Source organism: Tachyglossus aculeatus, chromosome 12 (assembly GCF_015852505.1).
Source record: "Tachyglossus aculeatus isolate mTacAcu1 chromosome 12, mTacAcu1.pri, whole genome shotgun sequence".
Classification (NCBI taxonomy): domain Eukaryota; kingdom Metazoa; phylum Chordata; class Mammalia; order Monotremata; family Tachyglossidae; genus Tachyglossus; species Tachyglossus aculeatus.
In genome coordinates, this window is record NC_052077.1 from 4,686,385 (window position 1) to 4,712,189 (window position 25,805).

Here is a 25,805-nt window from a genome sequence, read left to right on the forward strand (position 1 = left end):
GTGGAGGGCAGCAATGACCACTGACCATGCCTGTGGTGGTTGCCCTGCCAGGGAGACCCCAGGACCTGGGATAAAGGTAGTCCCACGGCAGTCCTGAGCTTGGGAAAAGTCGGGAAGCTCCAGGAGGCTTCAGTGGTGGAGGGAAAGGAAGAGGACGGCTCTCTACTTCCTCCAAGATCTGGGATACCAGCAAGTGCCATCCACAGAGCAGAAGCCGGGAGGGAGTGCAGATAAGGGCGTTGGGACCAGAATGAGCAGCTGCTGTGAACAGATCAGTGGTATTTGCTGAGTGCTTACTGTGTGCAGAGGGCTGCGATAATTCATTCATTCAATCATATTTACTGAGCACTTACTGCATGCAGAACACTGTACTAAGCACTTGGGAGACTACAATATAACAATAAGCAGACACATTCCCTGCTTGAATGCTTGGGAGAGTACAATATAACACAGTTGGGAGACATGTTCCAATCAAGAATGGCATTTAGTGAGAACTTACTCTGTGCAGAAGCACTTAGTACAGTGCTCTGAATACAGTAAGCGCTCAATAAATATGATTGAATGAATGGAGAACACTGTCCTAAGCACTTGGGAGAGTCCAACAATCAATCAGTGGTATTTTCTGAGTGCTTACTCTGTGCAGAGCACTGTACTGAGCACTTGGGAGAATCCAACAATCAATCAGTGGTATTTACTGAGTGCTTACTGGGAGCAGAGCACTGTACTAAGCACTTGGGAGAGTTCAGTACAACAGAGATAGTAAGGCACGTTCCCTGCCTATAAAGAGTTTACAGTCTAATAGGAGAGTTGACCCTAACTTCTCTACGCTACAACCCTCCGGGGAGTGATAGCACCTGGTTCTGTTCCTTAGTTCTCACCAGCACTTGTAAGAGGCATGCTTTGTTGGCTATTTGTAAATTTCAATAAATTCGGTCTTTTGTCAGGGTATATACTGCTTTACTTCCCTCTCTGCACTGTAAACTGGCTGTGGGCAGGGAACAGGTCTACCAACCCTGTTGTATTTTTTTCTCCCAAGGTGTTAAGGATAGGGCTCTGCACATGGTAAGGGCTCAACTGGTACCACTAATAGATTAATTTACACTACCCCATACTTGTCATTAAAGGTGTTGGGTGTGCATGTGTGTTGGAGGGAGGGGGTGCTACTTTAATTCAGGCAAGAAACCTACTCACCTGCTGAACAATAAATGGGAGAAAAGGAGTTTTAAACATAAAATATATTTCTTTGTTCCTATATGTTTTATGGCATTTCCGCTTTCACTTATAATAATAATAATAATAATAATGGCATTTATTAAGTGCTTACTATGTGCAAAGCACTGTTCTAAGCACTGGGGAGGTTACAAGGTGATCAGGTTGTCCCACGGGGGGCCCGTAGTCTTAATCCCCATTTTACAGATGAAGTAACTGAGGCCCAAAGAAGTGAAGTGACTTGCCCAAAGTCACACAGCTGACAAGTGGCGGTGCCGGGATTTGAACCCTTGATCTCTGACTCCGAAGCCTGTGCTCTTTCCACTGAGCCACACTGCTTCTCAAGGGTGATTGCTTCTCAATCACTTGGTGATTATAAGAGTATCTGGGGACAATTATATTTCTCCTCCTCCTACTACTTCTATTCTATTTCTCCTAATACTACTACTAATAATAATTATAATAATAATAATGGTATTTGTTAAGCACTTACTATGTGACAAATGCTATACTAAACACTGGGGTAGATAAAAGATAATTGGGTCAGACACAGTTCCGGCCCCACATGGGGCTCACAGTATCAATTGCTAATCTCCTTGATGGTATTTATTGAGCACTGACTGTGTGCAGACCACTCTACTAAGCTCTTGGGAGCTTCCCATAAAAGAATCTGTAGATTTTAAAGACAAGCTTATGGAATATATAGTATTTTGCTTTCTTTAGAATTCTGACCAGCACCTAATAGCATTCTCTTCCCAAAGATGGAGTTCAGTAATTCAGGTAAAATGTTTCCAAGGTGCTCAGCTCCCAAGAAAATAACCTAAGTCAAAAACTCACCTTGATCTACTTGATTACTTGATCTTCAAAGTCCTACTGAGAGCTCACCTCCTCCAGGAGGCCTTCCCAGATTGAGCCCCCTCCTTCCTGTCCACCTCCTCCCCCTCCCCACAGCACCTGTATATATGTTTGTACATATTTATTACTCTATTTTACTTGCACATATTTACTATTCTATTTATTTTATTTTGTTAATATGTTTTGTTTTGTTGTCTGTCTCCCCCTTCTAAACTGTGAGCCCAAAGTTGGGTAGGGGCCATCTCTATATGCTGCCAACTTGTACTTCCCAAGTGCTTAGTACAGTGCTCTGCACACAGTAAGCACTCAATAAACACGATTGAATGAATGGATTATATTACATTTTCTCAGTGACTGCCTTATTAAGACGACTTCCTTCCCCAATGTCAAAGTGTGTTCTCTCTTCCCCTCTTCCCGTACAGTCAAATTTTAATAGATCACGGTGAGCTTCTCTGGCAACACGGTAACTTTATTTGTCTCTAATGAAAGGGTAAGAAATAGACCTCAAATGAGACAAAATACCCTTTCCCTACCACATGAAAACAGCAGCAAAAGAGGTGAAATCAGCTGCAGTGGGGATGAAACCCCTTCACTTGAAAATATGGCTACCACGTTTGTTTTTTACCAAAGCTGATCCCGGAAAAGAATGCGCACAAAATGGGGTTTTCATCTTTAAATTGCTACTGAAGAGAATCAAGCTGACCTGTGTAGCTGCTGGCTTTTCAAATCAGATACATCAGTACAATCCAAACTATTATGGCTAGTCCTAAATATTTCCCTTCCCCTCAGAGAATTTTGCAGGTAACCAGAAGGGAATTTTATTCCTGAATAAAGGAAATGGAAAGGTAAAGGAGGTAATAATAATAAGGGTATTTGTTAAGTGCTTACTATGTGCCAAGCGTTGTTCTAAGCTGTGAGGAAAAGACAAGGTAATCAGTTGTTCCGTGTGGGGCTCACAGTCTTAATCTCCATTTTACAGTTGAGGTAACTGAGGCACAGAGAAGTTAAGTGATGACCAAAGTCACACAGCTGATAAGTGGCAGAGCCGGGATTAGAAGCCACAACTTCTGACTCCCAAGCCTGGGCTCTTTCCACTAAGCCACACTGCTTCTTAACCTACTTAACCTACTTAAGACACAGTGGTTAGAATAAGGGCCTGGGAGTTAGAAGGATATGGGTTCTAATCCCGGCTCTGCCACTGATCAGCTGTGTGACCTTGGGCAAGTCACTTTGCTTCTCTGGGCCTCGGTTATCTCATCTGGAAAATCCGTGAGTCCCAAGTGGGACAGGGACTGTATCTAATCTGATTAGCTTGTATCTACACCAGGGCTTCCCTCTCTCATCGTCTCACCTGGAGAGTTTCCAGTCCTCTACCAGTCTCGGCTATGGGAGGGAGAGTCAAGCAGAGGCCTACCTATTCCATTCCTAGCTTGGCCAGTGGCTAGCGAGTGGAAGGCAATCTGCTACAATAATAATAATGATGGTATTTGTTAAGCACTTACTATGTGCAAAGCACCGTTCTAAGCACTGGGGAGGTTACAAGGTGATCAGGTTGTCCCACGGGGGACTCACACAATTTTAATCCCCATTTTACAGATGAGGTAACTGAGGCTCAGAGAAGTGAAGTGACTTGCCCAATGTCACACAGCTGACGGTGGAGCTGGGATTTGAACCCATGACCTCTGACTCCAAAACTCCCCTGTGCTGGGCAGCAGCAGCATGGGAGAGAGTCGAGGGCTGAGACTCGAGTTTACTACATGTAAGGCGGCAAAGGTAAACCACTTCCATGTTTTTACCAAGAAAACTCTACGGATACACTACCAGAATGATTGCAGATGGAGGTGGGGCATTTTGGGAGAGATGTATTCATTGGCATCGCTATGGGTCAGAGACAACTCGAAGGCATAAGACAAGAACCCAGGGCTTAGAATGGTGCTAGACACATAGTAAGCACTTAAAAAAATAACTATTATTATTATTATCCAAAAGATCATCACTTTGAGTACTCAGGAAAGGCAGTGTTTACAGGGAGTGTTTGTAAAGTGGTATACATACGTAACTGCTACCTATAGGTGCAGCATCATCATCATCATCAATTGTATTTATTGAGCGCTTACTATGTGCAGAGCACTGTACTAAGCGCTTGGGAAGTACAAATTGGCAACATACAGAGACAGTCCCTACCCAACAGTGGGCTCACAGTCTAAAAGGGGGAGACAGAGAACAAAACCAAACAAACTAACAAAATAAAATAAATAGAATAGATATGTACAAGTAAAATAAATAGAGTAATAAATATGTACAAACATATATACATGTATGTATGAAGCATGGCTTCAGACACGGCTTAGTAGAAAACGTAAGGGGCTCTGGAGTCAGAAGATCTGGTTTCTAATCCCAGCTCCACCACTTGTCGGATGTGTGACTTTGGGCAAATCACTTTCCTTCTCTGTGCCTCAGTTCCCTCATCTGCAACAGGGCTTGGCACAAAGTAAGCGCTCAACAAATCCCATTATTGTTATTACTTGTTCTCCCTCTTACGGAGATTGTGAGCCCCACGTGGGATGTGATTATCTTCTATCTACCCCAGTGCTTAGTACAGCACTTAGCACAGAGCAAGCACTTAGCAAATACTACAATTATCATTATTATTGCCTTTGTGCATGTAGGCGAGCCTTATGTGGGTGTTTTGGAAGGGAACATTTCAACAGAATTGCCTCATGCGTCTCTTTGCCTTATCAGCACTTTTGTACATATCCATAATTTGTGTATTTATATTAATATAATTTATATGCCTGTCTCTCCCTCTAAACTTAAGCTTATGGTTGGCAGTACAATATATATATATATATATACACATATATTTATATAATAATAATAATAATGGCATTTGTTAAGCACTTACTATGTGCAAAGCACTGTTCTAAGTGCTGGGGGGATACAAGGTGATCAGGTTGTCCCACGTGGGACTCACAGTCTTAATCCCCATTTTACAGATGAGGTAACTGAGGCTCAGAGAAGTTAAGTGACTTGCCCAAGGTCACACAGCAGACATGTGGCGGGGCTGGGATTCGAACCCATGACCTCTGACTCCAAAACCCATGCTCTTTCAACTGAGCCATGCTGCTTCTCATATATGTATAGTACTCTCCCAAGAGCTGAGTACAGGGCTCTGTACACACTAAGCGCTCAATAAATATGTTTGATTGATCCACTCTGATTTGCTACCTGGTGCTACGAAGAGCACAACCTACGGCTATTGTTAGATGAAATGATCCTGATTGTCTAAGGGTTACACAAGTCAACCTCAAATTAGTTAATAGGTCACCCTTCTCAAGGAAACTGCTCCTATTAAATGGCAATTTGAGCTATCCAACAATGGCTCCTAATCTCTCACAAAGGCAGAAGTAAATTATTATTATTATTATTTATAGTAGCCAGTACTCTAGACGATGATAAGCTCGTGGTGGGCATTGATCACTTCTACCAACTCTGCTGTACTTAAGTATCCTGAGTGCTTAGAACAGAGCTCGGCATCCAGTAAGCATTCAAATAAATTGCACAGATTAATAGTTGTGGTACCTGTTAAGCACTTACTACGTGCCAGGCTCTGTACTAAGCACTGGGGTGAATTCAAGCAAATCGGGTTGGACACAGTCTCTGCCCCATGTAGGGTTCACAGTCTCAATCCTCATTTTACAGATGAGGTAACTGTGGCATAGAAATGACAAGTGACTTGCCTAAGGTCACACAGCAGACAAGTGGCAGAGGCAAGATTAGAACCCATGACCTTCTGATTCCCAGGCCTGTGCTCTACCCATTACGCCATGCTGCTTCCAAATGATTCACTGGAGAACGTTCATGGGCACTGATTCAGACGTGTTTCCCTGACCGGCTCTTTGTTTCCTTTTTCTCTCCCTCTCCCGGCCTGTAGCACCATTATTACTTACAAATATGTGGTACAAAAAAAGATCTTTTTTTCCCCTCCACAAATTATGGGACAGTTATGTGGTGGAGGTGATTGGCGAGTAATTATTTGGTCACCTTTCCTTTTTCATTCATTCATTCAGTCGTGTTTACTGAGTGTTTACTGTGTGCAGAGCACTGTACTAAGCGCTTGGGAAGTACAAATCAGCAACATATAGAAACGGTCCCAACCCAACAACGGGCTCACTTTTTGCAACTGATGCTTCTGATGGTAGGACGATATCTGTGCGTGCAAAGTGTGAATGTGACAGAAAAGGCCACCGTGTGAATACCACACCCTGCCCCAGTGTCTACATTTAAGACTAGACACTTGCTGCATGGTGGGTCTCTGTTTTGGAGTCCGTCTCTTGCTATCCTGAACTTCACAAAGCCTTTGACTCAAGGAGAACAGCCTCTTTTGTGGTAACTGCGTGCTAGGCTAGTTTGTCTGTCCCAGTGGTCTCCCAACCTAAAAAGGGGAGGACAGACCCCCGGGGAAAGAGAGGAAAACAAACAACAAAAAAGAAAATGGGCTGAAAGGACCAAGTCAGAAACAACAATAGTAACCATAAAAGCTCACACTAGGCTTGAGGGAAAAGGGTTTTTGGTCTCCTCTCCAGTTGGGGCTGCCAAATCCCAACTATACAACATTTTCAACATCGCTCTAAATTTTGTGACAGCAGCTACTACTTCTATTATTACTACTACTACTACTACTAATGGTATTTGTTAAACACTTACTATGTGCCAAACACTATATTAAACACTGGGGTAGATAAAAGATAATCAGGTCAGACACTGTCTCTGCCTCACAGTATAAGAAGGAGGGTATAGGACTTAATCCCCACTTGACAATTGAAGGAACTGAAGCACAGAGAAGTTACTTAACTTGCCCATGGTCACAGAGCAGACAGGCAGCAGAGCGGGGACTAGATCCCAGGTCTCTGATTCCCAGGCCCGTGTTCTTTCCGCTAAAGAGGATTACTTCCTTGCCAGAGACAAGCTGCTCTTCCAGAGAAGTGATCAACTTTAGAGAAAACAGACAACAGTTAAAAGCATTTGCCCTGCACATAGTAAGTGCTCAATAAATACTATGGATTGATTCTATCAACACTCCCCCTGTAGAACTAAACATTCATGACACGTGGAATATTGAAATCAGTTTTTAGAAACAGTAATAGTCATTCTGTCCCCGGAACAAATGGATCTGTTGGAGTCACTTCTTGGGGCCAGCTCAGACAGAGAGAATAACTATTTTTTTCAATTTCGAGGGACTGCATGAGAGCGGAAGGGGAGAGAGCTTGGTGGGTAGGGCAAAACATGGAGGTGATTTAGCATTCTTGTCTACTTGCCCTGTGTTGACTAACTATTTTAAGCCAATAGAAGACTTTAGTTTCAGGTCAAGAGGTACAAAGCAGGCTAGAATGTTGCCAATGAACGTGTCCCCTGTGGCTCCACTAGAATTATTAGGCTTCCTCTTCTTTTATACATGATGCCTCTACTGATAAGAAAGCTCCTCTCGAATGAAATGGTCAATTTCCTTTTTCTTAAATGTCTCCTTTGCTCCTTGACCTTAAATACCTAAGATGGGTATTGACATCTGTAACTTGGTCAGCCCTTACAAGGGGAAAAATAAGGCAGCCGACCAAATTAAAATCCTGAAAGCCTGGGGTTGGTGTAAGTGGGTTGAAAGGGTCCTGTTTACAAGATGCATGGTTTGTACCATTCTACACAAATGGAAAGTGTTGAATTATTTAGGGATATATTGGTTTTATGAACTGTTGCATTCATAGAGATTCAAAAATAAGGAAATCCTAGGAAGTTAGCTTTTTTCTACAGGTTTCGGTAGAGGAGTTAAAAGTGTAACCACTCAACAACTAAATGAACAGTAAAACAAAAAAAAGAAAGAAAAAAGTGAGCAATGGATGGTTTGGTGTAAATTTTGACAGAGTTTGCTACTGTATTTTCCTATTCTAAAGATGAAAAATCCATTTTTTTCCATCCCTGTTTAGTCTAACAGTATTTTCCTCACTGAAAATGCTACAAAGATGTATTTCAATTCAACCTCCTGATTAAGATATTTGGCTGGAATTTCACCTAACTGCAGAGTGGAGCTACTTGCATTCACTAGCGCAACTCACAAAATGCTAAAGGATAATAATATGCAAGTCAACCTAGACTATATTTTAACTGTTTAACATGTGTCATCTTGGAAACAGAAATCACCCAAACTGGAAATTCCCAGTGAACTGCAGAAGACTCAAGTAATATTTAAAACATCACAACGGGGTTCTCCACACTGAAACAGACTTTCCATTTGGAGTCTGTATGTGGAGGAGCTAGACTTCAAAGACTCGGGGAGGAAAGAAAGATAAAGCAGCATTGATTATTTGTTGGCATGATCGCTAAAGATTGTGTGACAGTGCGGAAAGAGGAGGGCGCATACTGAGTATAAAAGGATAGTCCTTCACTGGGGTTCATAGCTTACTGTTGTTCCTAATGTAGGACTATAATCTATTATATAGCCTGGATCTTGCCATCTGTCACCAAAATTCCCCCCGCATCCTGAATACTGAGAATTCCACATGTCTTTTCGATGTATGTCATTTGGTATTCAGACTTCTTTGACACGGCTTCCTTGTTTCACTCCCAATGCTAGAGGAGTTCATAAAGATGTTGTTATCCAATTGGAGTATGTTCCTATAGGGCACAGGCACAATATCCGATTAGCATATCTGGAACTCTGCCCACATTGTATATTTTCATGCAAGGCAGAAACTTTTTTTTAAATTTCCATTTCAGTGAGCTAATGACTATCTCTTTTAGTGTGTTAAAAAGACATGGCAAAATAAGAACAGTGATTTCATTTGAAAAACAAGGGGAAATTAACAAACATGTTGTACATTATAGCTTAAGAAGCTTTTAATGTCATAAAAAATTGTCTTCCAAGATCACACCAGACCCCCAGAACCACTACAACAAAACCACAGGAAACACTTCCTCTCATTGTTGCTGCTGCTTTGAGAGACACACACAGACACTTGTTATATTATGGGCCTACCAAACCCGCCTAAAGCGCAAAGCAGACAATAATGCACCCCCAGAAATGAGGTCCACTGAGAACATTCATGAAATTCTAGGGAGGGCATGAGGGAAAGCACTACAATAAAAAGTCAGCATCCTTGCTATTGCTTGTTTTAAGCAGGGCAGTTCAGTTTTAGTGGTATGTTACAACAGTTGTGTTTATCTTGAATCTACCCAAGTGTCTGATACAGTGCTTGGCACAGAGTAAGCACTTGGCAGATGCAGCATTAAAGAACAACCGTTATAATCATTATGGAATAATTATGATAGACTGCAAGACCACCTGTTCAGACTCAGGGGCAATTAATTCTGAAGTTCAGGAGCTGTCCTTTTTGAGGCCTGAGAGGAGCTTGCTGAGGTGTTGTTTCAATGATAATAATAACAATGATATTTGTTTAGCACTTACTTTGTGCCAAGCACTGTTCTAAATGCAGAGGGAATCAGGTTGTCCCACGGGGGGCTCACAGTTTTAATCCCCATTTTACAGATGAGGTAATTGAGGCCCAGAGAAGTGAAGTGACTTGCCCAAAGTCACACAGCTGACAAGTGGCGGAGCCAGGATTAGAAACTACGATCTCTGATTCCGAAGCCCGGGCTCTAGCCATTAGGCAAAGCTGCTTCCTCCCACTTTATCCTATGCCCCTCCTCTTCCCCCTCCCTATCTTCAAAAATCATCATCAATAGTATTCACTGAGCCCTTACACTTGGGAGAGTACAGTACAATAGCATAGGTAGACACGAGACTGTGAACTCTTTAAGGGCGGGGAATGTGACTGTGTGCTTTGCACACAGTAGGTGCTCAATGAATACGAATGAATGGATGAATGAATGAATGAAACATGTCTACTAACTCCATTATATTCTACTTCTCAAGTGTTTAGTAGAGTGCTAAGCACCCAGTAAATTCTCAGTAAATTAATTCTGACACTTTGGGCATTTGTAGTGAACTGCTGTAGACTTTAGCCTAGACCGTAGGCCATGGAGCAAGAAATTAATTCATTAATTCATTCATTCAATTGTATTTATTGAGTGCTTACTGTGTGCAGAGCACTGTACTAAGTGCTTGGAAAGTATAATTTGGCAAGAGATAGAGACAATCCCTACCCAGCAACGGGCTCACAATTGACTGACTACCCACAGTGAGCTTTCATTCTAGAGGATTCTCTCAGTTTTGAATAGGGTATTGTTAGGGATCTGTAATCTTTGGGGACTTGACATTCACCCCTCCCTCAGACCCACAGAGTAAGATCAATTCCATAATGTATTTATTTATTCATATTAATGTCTGTTTCGCCCTCTTGACCAAAAGCTTATTGTGGGCAGGGAACATGTCTAGCAACTTTTTTGTACTGTACTCTCCCACTGCTTAGTCGAGTGCTCTACACAGAGTAAGTGCTCCTTTGCCCTTCCCCCACCTCCCAGCCCCACAGCACTAATGTAGATATCTGTAATTTTATTTATTTTTGTTGATGTCTGTCTCCCCAACTCTAGTCTGTGAGCTTTTTGTAGGCAGGGAATGTCACTGTTTATTGTTACACTGTACTTTCCCAAGCACTTAGTACAGTGCTCTGCATACAGTAAGTGCTTAATAAATATGAATGGATGAATGAATGAATAAATACCATCGATTGACTCGGGAATTAGGAGGGATATTCGTCCAACCACACCAGTCTGTCTGGATAGAACATGATACAGTGCTCAGAGAGACAGTCTTATGCACATTCACTGTTAGTTGAGGTTTGCTTGTTTCCTCTTAAGGAGTTTTCCTTAACAAAGGGGTTGTGGAGAATGCCATCCCTACATTATCATAGAACTGAAGACTTAGATGCAGCAGGAATTTGAGATGAGGAAACTAGGGAAGAGTGGAAGTGGCAAACCTGAAAAAGATTTAGAGGGAAGAGAGCTAGAAATTGGAGGTCTAGGGAGAGGAAAGAGAGAGATAAAACACAGCACTTATGTACGTATTTTTACCCTGTTGCTTATGTGTAGTGTATTTTACTGTGGTGTATTTTAATGTTTGTCTCCTCAACTAGCTTGTCAAATTATTCAGCTGATCAATCACATTCATTGAGTGCTTACTGTGTGCAGGGAACTGCACTGAGAGCTTGGGAGACAAAGTTGGTAGACATATTCCCTGCCCACGAGGAGTTTACAATCTGAAATCCTTATCTTTCTCACGCAAACCCTGTCCTCCCCCATCTTTCCCGTCACCACACCACCATTCTCCCTAACTCACAAGCCTGTAACTTTGGTATCACCCTCGACTCATCTCTCCCATTCCACCGACATAGTCTGTCACCGAATCCTGTCGGTTCTACCTTCACAACATTGCTAAAATCTGTTCTCTCCTCTCCATCCAAACTGCTACCATGCTGATCCAAACACTAATCCTATCTCGCCTTGACTACTGCATCGGCCTCCTAGCTGGCCTTCCAGTCTTGTGCCTCTCCCGACTCCAATCCATACTTCACTCTGCTGCATGAATCATTTATCAACAAAAACCTTCAGTTCATGCTTCCTCACTCTTTAAAAACCTCCAATGGCTGCCCATCCACCTCAGGATTAAACAAAAACTTCTGACCATTGGCTTTAAAACACTCAATCAGCTCGCTTCACCCTACCTCCCCTCAATAATCTCCTATTACAGCCCAGTCTGCACACTCCGCTCCTCTAGAGCCAGTTTACTGACTGTGCCCCGATCTCATCTATCTTGCCGCCGACCCCTTTTCCGTGTCACCCCCTAGCCTCGGGAGAGTCCAATACAACAGAATTAGCAGACTCATTCCCTGTCCGTAACAAGCTTACAGTCCAGAGGGGGAGACAGATATTAATATGGACAAGTAACTTATAATCTATTTAATTTAAAGGTACATGCATAAGTGCTGTGGGTTTGTGGGTGGGGTGAACATCATGTGCCCAAAGGTCACAGATTGAGGGCAGAGATAATGCAGAAGGGAGAACAGGTCAGAGACGTGACCTTAGTAATGCTTTGAAGGAGAAGATAGTGGTGGTCTGGCATATATGGAGGGGGAAGGGATTCTGGGCCAGAGGAAGGATGTGAGGAAAAGAGACAGACAGACAGACGGACAGAGATTGAAGCACAAGGGAGTAGGTGGGCTATGGAGAAGACAAGCGTGTGGGCTGGATTGTAGTAAGAAAACAATGAGGTAAGATAGGCGGGGATGAGGTGATTGAGTACTCTAAAACCACCGGTAAGGGGTTTCTTGCCTAATGCCCAGGTGGATGGGCAACCACTGGATGTTGCTGAGGAATGGGGAGAAATAGACTGAACTTTTTTTTAGGAAAAACGATCTGGGCAACAGAGTGAAGTGTGGACTGGAGTGGGGAGAGACAGGAAGCAGGGAGGTCAACGAGGAGGCTGATGCAATAGTCAGGATGGTATAAGACAAATGTCTGGATCAGCTTTGCTGCAATTTGGATAGAAAGGAAAGGGCAGAGTTTAGCGATGTGAAGGTAGAACTGACAGGATTAGTGAGAGTAGAGAATGTGTCTAAACTCTTGATTGTACTATACTATCCCATGTGTTTATTACAGTGTTTTATTCATGGTAATCACTCAATGAATACCACTGACTGATTGAGAGGGAGGGGGAAAGAGAGAGAGAGCGAGAGAGGAGATGGAGTGAGACAAAGAATGAATACCACTAGCACAGCTCAAATATGAGACTACGATTGATTGAATACATATCAGAGTGTCACTCCATTTCTTGCTCCATGGCCTACGGTCTAGGCTAAAGTCTACAGCAGTTCACTACAAATGCCCAAAGTGTCAGGACCCCTAAAATTCTCCTTTTTCCAAACGATGACAGCTTATTTGAAGAGCCTCCAATCTGAAGCCCAGATAGAGGAAGTACATGGCACTCCAGTGGAGAAAAGCCAGGAAGAGTAACCTTCTGATCAGAGGAAAAGCTATTTTGTGGACAGCCACAACACAATCTAGAACAAAATGTCACAAGCTTCTGCACGAGGCGATATACTTATTGTGGGGAGGGAATATGTCTGTTATATTGTTATGTTGTACTCTCCCAAGTGCTAAGTACAGTGTTCTGCACACAGTAAGCACTCAATAAATATGACTGATTGTTTGAAGGCTGAAACACGGGGCTGCTCTCTTACCTGGCTGATCATAAATGAAATAAAAGAAAAGAGGGAAAAATGATGGAAGGGAGACTTAAACTGTCTGTTTGTGTTACCCAGACTTAGAACTGCTACCATTTTGGAAAGCAACTTAGTATTTGTGTCTTGGCTCTTCTCAAAATGTTTTCAGCTGTACAATCATTGAATGAGCAGGTTCTCTTTGAAAAAGACTAAAGAAAGAAAATTGCACGCCCTGTTTTCACTTTGTTACACTTGGTCATAAACCCCCACTGATTCATGTGTTTTGTGCTGACCAAAATGCTTCAGGAGTTAAGACTGCATTTCCAAAAATATCTGAGGCCGGGAGGAAACTCCAGATGTCTTACCTCAGAAAGACTTGGTTGGGGGTGGGGGGAATGGAGGCGGTGGGGTAGGGGGAGGGGTTGGTACTTAAAAATGTTGCTGGAAGTGAACTCACACTACAGAGATTTGCCTCACTGTTCCTGTAAATCTACACCTTTCACTAAACATTTAAAAAAGCCACCCAATCTTATATTCAAAATATCAAGGGATTATCAAAACCCCTAATTTGCTGTTGAAGTCTGCGGCAAATTTTATACCTTGAGTGAAATGCAATCTAATTCCTGTGTGGTTATATTTAAGAGGGTGGAAGAAGGAAAAAAAAGCAACTTTATTGAAGCCGATGCTTCGGGCAACCCTGGAGCACACTGGATCCAGTTTGAAAAGAACTGGCAACCCTAAAACTTTTTGATAAGATAAAAATTCATTGATGTTGGCTCCCATAGGCCCACTTCAACTCTGCGCTTGTCCTCTGTTTTTCCTTGGCAGATCTGTTCTTTTCCTCTATCTGCTTTAGCATAACTTTATTTTTCTCTTTTATCTCTAGATAACTGCACCCGGGGACCGGAGGGATTGATTTTTTGTTTTGACTTATTGTTTGAAGAAATGTAACTCAAAGCAGCTCTCACGCCTCTGATGTCTAAGCTTGAGCAGCATAAAAGGTAAAACCCAGTCCCGGGAAGCAAACTGAGCAACACTTTATAATCAGTCATCTGCGTTTCTATCTTATTTGGCCCGCTTTTTTAATTGTTATTATTTGCAGGTTGATCTGGCAGAATGAGAAGTTATTTTAAGCCTTTTTGGAATGAAGTATAAATAAAAATGAGACTCCCCCCCAAAAAATATATTCATGCCAGTGCTCTTCTATTAATGTGTAGCTTTTCCATCCACAAAATTCTGCCTTTGATACACAATGAAGGGAGACATACATTTTGGCACAAAAACAGTGTCCTTGCATTAACAAAAAAATCAGTTTCCAAATGTCTCAAATCCATTGAAAAGCATGACTTTTCAGACTCACAGCTTCCCAGAGGGGTTGGTGAGGGCCCAGCACCCAGAAAGGCAATGGCACCTTCGCAATAAAGAAATAACGAAGTGCAACTTCATCTGCAAAGGCCAAATTTCTATCCTAGAACCTAGTTGTTTTTCCACCTCCTCTGTCTCTTTCTCTGTCTCCCTCTCTCTGTGTCTCTCTACATCTTCCAGTGCGATCTCCAGATTATTCTCTTTCTTCATTTAGTCATCAGACCCCTCTCCCGCTTTATGTACACGCACGCACACAGAGTTTACGACGGTTCCGCTCTCTTCCCCGAAGTTGCCCAGCTTGCCGAAATATGGTTACATATGCAAACATTATCTCCCAATTGTAACCTCATTTTCTGCTCTGCTGGGCAGGGGTGACCGGCATTCGTCTCTGTGGCTCTCCCGCCCACCCCATCATTCACATGTTTATAATTGTCATCGAGACGCGGAGTGTCAGCGGGACTCCACTGTTCTCTGCTCCCCTGGCTCCGCACATTCACTCAGGTAACAAACCCATAATCTCATCCTGTTTTCATGATGGTTGAATTACACATAATTGTTTCTGCACAGTGATTGATTTCTGCCTGAATAGAGACCTCTGCCTTTTTTCAATGTGAGCGGGTGGCAGCCAAGTCTCTGCATCTATGAGGAGGCAGCAGCCTTTGAAGAGATCAAAGCCAAGGCCGCGAGCAGTTGTGCGCCTTGGGAATATGGAAAGCCTTTATGCTCTCAACCCCATTTCCAACATCATTCTGGATTGCAGCTGCATTACATTCTGCCAGCATTCTTAATGCTTTTAGTATTGACTCTGACATCACCGATAGCTGTTGGAAAGTAACAAAAGCCGAAAGATGACTTATTTTCACAACTCCGTAATTGGAACATGCAAAGTTGGGGGAAGGAAGAAAGGCGAGCGGGGTTAGGGGTTGGGGAAGAAGGGGGGGGCGGGGGGCGATGGAGAGGAGGAGAGTACATTTGTTATTCATTTAAAGCCATACAAAAGAAAACACACCAAAAAAAAAATGTATATAAGTTTCCCCAAATGTAAAACATATTTTTCGGAGGGAAAGACCAGTGGGGGCATTTTTAGAGCTCAGACCACACAAAGTGAATTGAAGGCTAAACGCACACATTTACAAGCCTAAGGGCTAAAAAAATCAAATGACGGGTAAGTGATTCAGATTGGGAAAGACACTCTGATTTGCAGCTGGCTTGATGACTTTCCAGGCACCTGATGGAAGGTGAACTAACACCATTCCTCAAGAATGGCTTCTCTACCACAGATAGACTCTGGGAAGTCAAGTCAGTTTGCATTCAGATTCCTGTTTCAGAAATTAGAACTGTCCCAAATCTTCACTGGTGGAGGGGAAGATGGAAATATATGTCCAAAGAAGATTTTTTGTTCAGGTTTCTGCTCTACCCTTAGATATACACTGATATTACCCTGTCCAGCCTAGTCAAGGTTACATATTTGATAGTCACCAATAAAAGCAACTGACGGGTTGCACCCAACAAAGAATTCAGGCACCTCAATTTTTTTTAAATTAATGGTATTTGAGGGACTCTTTCCTAAAAAAGTTATCCATGGGAGAGTGCTGCTTCTGAAGGTTTATGATTCTGGTAAGGCAAATAAAGAGCAAGCTTTCAGAATCCAAGTCCATGAATGAATAACACATTGTTAAATTAAGAGCCATTCGAGGGAAAAATGTCAGTGGTCAAAGCCATCCATCCCTCTGGGTATAATTCATCCATTTTCCCTGGTGTTGTATCCAGCAACTGTTATTCCCCAGCTGGGAAAATCTCCTGGGATATTTCAGCTACTTAAAACATTTTCATCACAATTGGCTTGTCTCCGTGCCGAATGACATTCCCGGTTTCAAGAGGGAGTTTTGAGATCTGGGCAGGGTTGCTCATTATTAAATGTTAATTGAAACAATTTAAAAGATAAAGTAGTAAACATAAATCCTTTATTAAAAATACCCTTTCACTGCCTCAGTTTGAGCATTTTCATTTTCGCCTTTTCTCCACTCCTGTTTGTGTACAGAAAACAGAGACAGGACACATTACTGTTGTTCTCCCAATTTTTTTTAATAGGATATTTCTTTTTACCAGAAGGACCAAAGAAAATGAATTTGGACAAAGTCCCTCAATTCTCAAATGACAAAGTTATAATGCAACTCAACACCTCAACTACAAGTGAGGGTTGGAGAGAAGGGAATTGAGTTTTTACATTCAAAAAACCACAGAATTACAAAAAAAAATAAAGAATTCAATCAGAAAAACTGTATGGCATCTTTCAAAGCCCAAACTTTGTCCTAATTTCCTCCTGGAATTTTAAATATCTGCTCCCAGGCATCAAAAGAAAAAAAAATTATAAAAAGACTTTGATTAGGAATTTCGACTCGGGCAATCAACAACCTGTTTACTGCTTCCCCCTTTTCATTAGTGATTTAGTCATATACCTCAGTGACAAGCAGTCAATCAATCATATTGATTGAGAGCTTACTGTGTGTAGAGCCTCAGGAGAGAACAATAGAACAGGGTTGGCAGATATGTTCCCTGCCCACAACGGGTTTACAATCTAGAGCAGGTCAGAGTTCTGTGCCCATGACAAGCTAGCTTTCTGCTTGTACTCTTGACAGGTAGATTACATTTTTTTCTTTTTCCTGGATGCCAATCTGAACAGATAAACCAGCTAGAAAATTTCTTTTTCGTAGTATCAGACTTTCTTCTAGGAAGACGATGTTGCTAGCAGTCATCAATCAATCATTATTGTTGGAGCGCTTGCTGTGTGCAGAGCACTGTACTAAGTGCTTGGGAGAGTACAATATAACAGAGTTGATAGACATGCTCCCTGCCCACAGTGAGCTCTTAGTCTAGAGGAGGGGACAGAGATTAATATAAATAGATTCTGGATATGGCCGTAAGTGCTGTAGGGCTGAGGGAGGTGAATTAAAGGTGCAATTCAGGTATAAGGGCAATGCAGAAGGGAGTGGGAGAAGAGGAAATGAGGGCTTGGTTGGGGAAGGAGATATGCTGTTAACAAGGTTTTGAAGTTGGGGGGAGTGATGGTATTTCAGATATGAAGAGGGAGGGAGTTTCAGGCCAGAGGCAGGACGTGGGTGAAGGGTTGGTAATGAGATAGGCAAGATCGAGGTGAGTAATCACCACTACCTTCTACACCTAGAGAACATTTCAGAGATCTCACAGCTATGGCAGATTCAAAACAATAATGGGTTATCCGCCTGGCCCAGCCTCAAGAACAACGGAGAAGCAGTGTGCCCTTGTGGATAAAGCATGGGCCTGAAGAGTCAGAAGGACCTGGGTTCTAATCCCAGTTCCTCCACAGGTCTGCTGTGTGATCTTGGGCAAGTCATTTAACTTCTCCACGCCTCAGTTACCTCCTCTGTAAAACAGAGATTGAGATGGTGAGCCACATGTGGGACAGGGACTGTGTCCAACTCAATTTGTTTGTACCCAGCGCAGAGCTTAGTACAGTGTCTGGCACGTAGTAAACACTTAACAAATACCATTAACAGAAAAAATGAAAAAAACTAAACTCTTTAAAGAGAACAGCAGCATGCTTGTCCAGCCTTCACACCCACTAGAGAGTTGAGATGCATCGCTAAAAACTTGGACCATGTCTTTCCTCTCCATGTCATCCTGGTACCTTGCTCCCCACTGAATAAAATAAATAAATAAAATAAAATAGTGGCATTTGTTAAGCGCTTGTTATGTGCCAGGCACTGTACAAAGCGTATCAGGTTGGGCAGGGTTCCTTTCCCACATGGGGCTCACAATCTCAATCCCCATTTTACAGATGAGGTAACTGAGGTCCAGAGGAGTGAAGTGATTTATCTGAGGTCACACAGCAGACAAGTGGCAGAGCTGAGATTAGAACCCATGACCGTGTGACTCTCGGGCCCGTGATCCATCCATAATGTCATGCTGGATGGGGCTGGAAGGGCAGAAGCAGCAGGCGGGATGGGGGTCCACACAGTTCAGAATGTTGGGAAGAATTTGGCAAGTGGAGTTGTGGTTGTGACTAGTTATGGACTCTGAGCCACAAGGAGACAGAAACTAGTCCTCTAGCCACAATACCCAGCTGCTTTTTCATTTTTTGTATTCTGTAGTAATCTTTGGCTTATAGCTTATATCCTTTTTGTGCTTTTATTGTTTCATTTTTTTCCTTCCTGGTCTACCCCCTTTATTCTTGGGAGCCCCTAGAGGGTTGGCAATCTACTAGATTGTAAAATCTTTGAGGGAAGGGATCATGCCTCCTAAGCACCCAGTTAGTGCCCAATAAACACCAATTGTTGAGGACCAGGGATTGGGTCTAATTCCCACCCATTTACTCCTTCCCAGCACTTGGTAAGCTCATTGTGGGCAGGGAACGTGTCTGTTTATTGTTGCATTGTGCTCTCCCAAGTGCTTAGTACAGTGCTCTGCACCCAGTAAAAATAATTAATAATTACGGTATTTGTTAAGCACTATGTGCCAAGTAAGCACTCAATAAATATGATTGAATGAATGAATGAATGCTTGGCGCACAGAAGGTACTTAATAAATATTATTATCACTACTACACTTCTAGCTACTTGGGTAGTCTAGGACTCAGAGGATTAGCATAAACCACTGAAGCCAAGGGAGAGTGTCTTAAGAAGAGTGATGGCAGTTACAGGGTGTTTATCCTTTGTCTTTAATTTTAGAAAGAAACTCCAGTGACTAAGCACAACCAGGACACCAGATGAAAGAGTGTCACCAGCCATCACACAGACTCTTAAAGCAAAGATGGGTCAGTACCAAAGACTTTCACCTCTTAATTGAGAATGGCTTTGTGCCTCTATGTCCCCAGTATCTGGGGAATTCAAGCATTTCCCCATCACTGGCTATGACCCTTCTTGGTGAAAAGGGTATAAATACACTGATCACTTTTTACGGGTGCGTTTAATTTTTTAAGCCACTAAGATCTATTTCCCCTCTCCAGGTTGCACCTGGAATGTGGTCAGTCCTCTGCCAGTCCTGACTATGGGAGGGAGAGTCAAGCAGAGGCATATCCATTTCATTCCTAGCTTGGCCGGTGGCTAGTGAGTGGAAGGCATTCTGCTACAAACTCACCCGTGCTGGGTAGCAGTTGCAGAGGAGAGTCGACGGTGGAGACTCAAGTTCACTGCATGGAAGTAGGCAATGGTAAACCACATCTGTAATTTTACCAAGGAAACTCTATGGATACACTGCCAGAACTGTAATAGATGGAGGTGGGGCGTACTGGGAGAGATACGTCCTTGGCGTCGCTAAGGGTCGGGGACGACTCAATGGCATAAGACAAGACAAGGATCCATTTAGCCAATTTCTTTCTCCAAATTATTTCTCCAGAACACCAATGGATGTTTAGTAAGGCTTCATCCAGAGCACCACAAGGATAAAGAAATTTCCTCAATACGTACCAACTCTGCTGTATCACACACTACCAAGTGCTTAGTACAACACTCTGCACACAGGAAGCGCTCAATAAACACCACAGATCAATTGATTTCCTCTTTGCTGTGAGTAAAGAGTGAGTATCATGCTCCAATTTACACATGGCGAAACAAAGGTTTGGAAGTGATGGAATTTGCCTAAATCTCATAACCGGCATACCCAAGCAAGTCTCGAAACTCCAGTTAAAGTGCAATGAATAGTGCATTTCTCCTAGTGATCTCTCGATAAATTCTATTGACAACCACCACCCCTTCTCCATGGGCACTGTCATGGCAATGCTTTATGTTCAGCAAAGCCTGGGAAGATTGTGTTTCCTTGACAACTGAACGTGATTCTGTGGAAACACTTTCCTTGACAGCTGAATGTGATTCTGTGGAAAGACTTTTGGGGAAAGAGATTATCCTCCTATTGTCTTTCAAATTCTACAAGAATGGTATTTTTGGAGAATTAGTATGTGCTACTTAAGGTTTCTGAGGCAGAAAGATGACACGACCTCAAGATTTCTAAGTGACCAAGTTTTGCACAATACTTGTATATTTTTAATAGCAATTATTAAGCACTTCCTCTGTGCTAAGTGTCAGGGTAGATGCGAGATGGTCAGGTTGAATATAGCCTCTATCCGACATGGAGTTTGTAATCTGAGAGGAAGGGAGAGCATATGTCTTCTCCACATTTTACAGATGAGGAAACTGAAGTGGAGAATTTGAGTGAATTGTCCACAACAAATCAATAGCAGAGTGGGCTTAGCATAATCAATCAAACAATCAATCGTATTTATTGAGCACTTACTGTGTGCAGACCATCAATCGTATTTATTGAATCATCAATCGTATTTATTGAGCGCTTACTGTGTGCAGAGCACTGTACTAAGCGCTTGGGAAGTACAAGTTGGCAACATATGGAGACAGTCCCTACCCAACAGTGGGCTCACAGTCTAAAAGGGGGAGACAGAGAACAAAACCAAATGTACTAACAAAATAACAGATACGAATAAATAACAAAACAAAATAACAAAATAACAGTACAGACCACTGTACTAATGTCTTGGGAGAGTACAATATAACACTGTAACAGACATATTCCCTGCCCACCATGAGCTTACGGTCTAGAGGGGGAGACAGACAATAATAGAAATAAATAAATTATGGATATGTCTATAAATGCTGTGAGGCTGAGAGGGGTGTGACTAAAGGGAGCAAATCAGGGCAAAATGAAGTGGAAGAAAAGGAAATGAGGACTTAGGGAAGGTCTCCTGGGGGAGATGTGCCTTCACCGAGGCATTGAGGGTGGGGAGACTAATTGTCTGTCAGATATGAAGAGGGAGGATGCTCCAGGCCAGGGGCAGGATGTGGGCAAGAGGTCAGCAACAAACTAGGCGAGATCGAGGTACATTGAGTGGGTTGGCATTAGAGAAGCTCAATGTGTGGGTTGGGGTATAGTAGGAGAGCAGTGAGATTAGGTAGGAGGGGGCAAGGTGACTAAGTGCTTTATGAAACAGGGGTGCAAGCCCAAGTGACTTACCACAGGGCTACCAATTCTCTAGCACTGGCTAAGAAACCCCCTTGAGAGCCCCTTTGCTAAGAAGTTTGAAAAACTCTAGGTAGCAATCAATAAATACACCTTTATTTGCCTGTGAAATTGCATTTTGGAATGTATTTTCTTGATTGAACCAAGATTTCTGCCTGATTAGGAGAAGAATGGCCTAGTGAGGAGTAGCGTGGCTTAGTGGAAAGAAAATGGGTCTGGAAGTCAAAAGTCCTGGGTTCTAATCCCAGTGCTGCCATGTGCCCACTCTGTGACCTTGGGCAAGTCACTCTAGTTCTCTGTGACTCAGTTACCTCATCTGAAAATGGGCATTCAATACCTATTCTCTTTCCTACTTAGATTATGAGCCCTGTGTGAGACAGGGACTGTGGCTGACTGGATTATCTTGTATCTTCCCCAGAGCTTGACACATAGTAAGTGCTTAACAAATACTACAATTATTTGCTCATTAATAATATTAATAATAATTACCACTGTCAGTATTATTACGGTATTTGATAAGTGCTTACTACATGCCAAGCACTGTTCAAAGTGCTGGGGTAGACACGGGGTAATCAGGTTGTCCCACATGGGGCCCACACTTTCAATCCCCATTTTACAGATGAGGTAACTGAGGCATAGAGAAGTTAAGTGACTTGCCCAAGGTCACACAGCAAACAAGTGATGGAGCCAGTGTTAGAACATACATTCTCTGACTCCCGAGCCCGTGCTTTTTCCGCTAAGCCACGCTGCTTCTCTTCGGGAACATATCTACCTACCAAGCCTGCTATGTTGTACACTTCCTTTTCATTCATTCAATCATATTTATTGAGCGCTTTCTGTGTGCAGAGCACTGTACTAAGCGCTTGGAAAGTACAAGTTGTCGTCATATAGAGACGGTCCCTACCCAACAGCAGGCTCACAGTCAAGGAGGGGGAGACAGATGACAAAACAAAACATATTAACAAAATAAAATAAATAGAATAGTAAATATGTACATGTAAAATAAATGAGTAATAAATCTGTACAAACATATATACAGGGGCTGTGGGGAGGGGAAGGAGGTGAGGCAGGGGGGATTCATTCATTCATATTTACTGAGCACTGACTGTGTGCAGTGCACTGTACTAAGTGCTTGGGAAGTCCAAGTTGGCAACATATAGAGATGGTCCCTACCCAACAATGGGCTCAATACCATGCTCTGCTCACAGGAAATGCTCAATAAATACGACTGATGGATTGACAGCTACTATCCAAGAGTTCTAATTCCTTTGCTTTCTTTTTTTTTCCTCCGTCTCAGATTTGCAGTTTAGATTGGTTCCCATAACAAAGCTCACATGAGAATAAGAGAAGCCACCCTTAGGGGAGGGAAGGCTAGCTCGGGAGGAAAGGACAGAAACACAGCTCCAAAGAATACACCCATTTCCTCTTGTCTGATCTGGTCACCTCCCCTCCCTCTCTCCTCCCTCTCCCCACTCACTCCCTCCACCATACACACACCCTATAGCCATTCTGCCTAGGCACCAGAAACTGCCTTGAGGGCATTGGAAGAGGATGGGGATAAGAGGGGAACAGAGAGGAGGTGAAGGTTTTTCTCTGTCAATCCTGCAGACCGACTGACTTCTGGAAAAATCCTGTTGGTGCTATGCAGAAGCCCACTTTTGATGAGGTTCACTCCCTGAAGATTCAAATCCAAGCTGGAATTTTTCTACTGAGCAATAAGGAGTCATTGAGGAATTGCCCCTCACTTGGAAAGACCCTGTGGAGGAGAAAATGTGACTGAGGGAGGTCGGACTGAGTTGACGCTTTAGAGGCAAGAAAATCTATTTCCTGCTTGATAAATTGGTCTAAAATGCTTTCAAGGTTCTATCAAGAGATCTTTAAATCTGGATCATGGGAGGAAATAATAATAATTAATAATAATAATTGTTATTTGTTAAGTGCAGTACTAAGCGCTAGGGGGGATACAAGCAAATCGGGTTGGACATGGTCCATGTCCCATGTGGGACTCACGGTTTCAATCCCCATTTTACAGAGGAGATAACTGAGGCACAGAGAAGCAAAGTGACTTACCCAATGTCACACAGCAGACAAGTGGCAGAGCCAGGACTAGAACCCATGGCCTTCTGTCTCGCAGGCCCGTGCTCTGTCCACTACACTATGCTGCTTCCCATAAGGAAAGGATGGGTTAGAACTCTGACTTGCAAGCGGCATTTATAGTCTGCCATAACATGGGTCCTGAATCTTTTGGGCAATCAACACCTGCATCAATCAATCAATAAATCAATAGTCAGGCAATCTTATTTATTGAGGGCTTATTGTTTACAGTGCACTGTACTAAATGCTTGGGAGAATACAATATAATAATAATAATAATAATGGCATTTATTAAGCGCTTACTATGTGCAAAGCAGTGTTCTAAGCGCTGGGGAGGTTACAAGGTAATCAGGTTGTTCCATGTGGGGCTCACAGTCTTAATCCCCGTTTTACAGATGAGGGAACTGAGGCACAGAGAAGTGAAGTGACTTGCCCAAAGTCACCCAGCTGACATATTTGAGCAGTTATTCTATTCAGAGCACCGTAATAAGAGCTTGGGAGTACAATAGAGTTAGTAGACCTGAGCCCTTTCCTCAAGAGCTTACAATCTAGAATTACAGGGAGGAGGAAGCAATAGGGTATAAAGATATATACATATGTGTAAATAGGTGTGGAGGAGTGGAGGGGGTGGTGAATTCCCACTGAGGGGGCACAGAAGTACTGAAGTAGCATTTGAATTGAGGGGAATATGGAGCGGAGGATCTGAAAGATTACTCCTGGAATGAGGAATAACGATGGTATTTGTTAAAAGCGCTTACTATGTGTCAAGCATTGTTCCAAGCGCTGTGGAGGATACAAGCTAATCAGGATGGAAACAGTTCCTGTCCCAATAGGGCTCGCAGTCTTAATCCCCACTTTACAGATGAGGTAAATGAGGCCCAGAGAAGTGAAGTGACTTGCCCAAGGTCACACAGCAGACAAGTGGCAGAGCCGTAACTAGAACCCAGGTCCATCTGACTCCTAGGCCAGTGCTCTATGCACTAGGCCATGTGCCTTCTCAAAGAGAAGCAGCGTGGCTCAGTGGAAAGAGCCTGGGCTTTGGAGTCAGAAGTCATGGGTTCTAATCCTGACACTGCCACTTGTCAGCTGTGTAACCTTCAGCAAGTCATTTCTAGACTCTGAGCCCACTGTTGGGTAGGGACCGTCTCTATATGTTGCCAACTTGTACTTCCCAAGTGCTTAGTACAGTGCTCTGCACACAGTAAGTGCTCAATAAATACGATTGAATTTCACTTTTCTGTATCTCAGTTTCCTCATTTGAGACTTTGAGCCCCTGTGGGACAGGGGCTGTGTCAAACCAATTTGCTTGTATCCACCCCAGCGCTTAGTTCAGCGCTTAACAAATACCACAATTATTATCGTTATTGTAATTATTACTATTATTACACTGATGAATATCTACACCAGCATGATGGCAGTTTGGATGGAGAGGAAGGGAAGGGTGGAGAAGAAAGGAAGGATGGAGAGGAAGGGAAGGATTCTGGGTTATTGTGGAGAAAGAAGAAAGAGGATTTAATGACAGATTGAATATGGAGGTTGAAAGAGTGAGGAGTCAAGAACAACGCCAAAGCTATGGGCTTGAGAGGCTGAGAGGATGGTGGTATTGTCAACTGTGATGGGAAAAATTAGGTGTTGGAGAGGATTTAAAGATAAGGAGTTCAGTTTTGGACATACTGAGGTTGAGTTGTTGGCAGAACATGCAAGTATAGATATCCTGAGGGCAGGAGGAAGATGTATAAGATGACAGAGAAGGAGAGAGGTGACTGTGGGAAGACACCTCACTATCCAATGTCGCGATCTGCAGAGGCCTAGTTAAAGTCATGTTTCTCTGCCATTTTTATACAGTTCTACATAGCATAGCTGTACCCTGTGGAACCAGCTCACAACCCCACAAAAAGAAAAAAAATTGGACTGCATTCTCACCTCATTATCAAGATAAAAGAATGACTTTATAACTTTATGCAAGATTATCATAAACCACACTAAATACTTAGCTAGAATGTTTGTGAATCTCTTCCCGAGCTCTTGGCTACTTAATACCTGTGATCAGTGCATTAAGGCAGGGTCAGCTCCCTGAAATGGCCTCTGAAGAGTTGACCCTCATACAAT

The 25,805-nt window shown here is 42.8% G+C and overlaps 1 protein-coding gene and 1 non-coding gene across 2 annotated transcripts in view; one reads left to right on the forward strand and one right to left on the reverse strand.

Annotated features, from left to right (window-relative positions):
• LEF1 (lymphoid enhancer binding factor 1) overlaps positions 1-25,805 on the reverse strand; it is a gene marked incomplete at its 5' end in the record, with an annotated part of 145,607 nt that overhangs the window by 89,743 nt on the left and 30,059 nt on the right. The gene's annotated exons all lie outside the window — the stretch shown is intronic.
• Positions 3,398-3,535, forward strand: LOC119936037. The gene has a single exon (XR_005453630.1). It is a non-coding gene; the product is annotated as a small nucleolar RNA SNORA7 (small nucleolar RNA).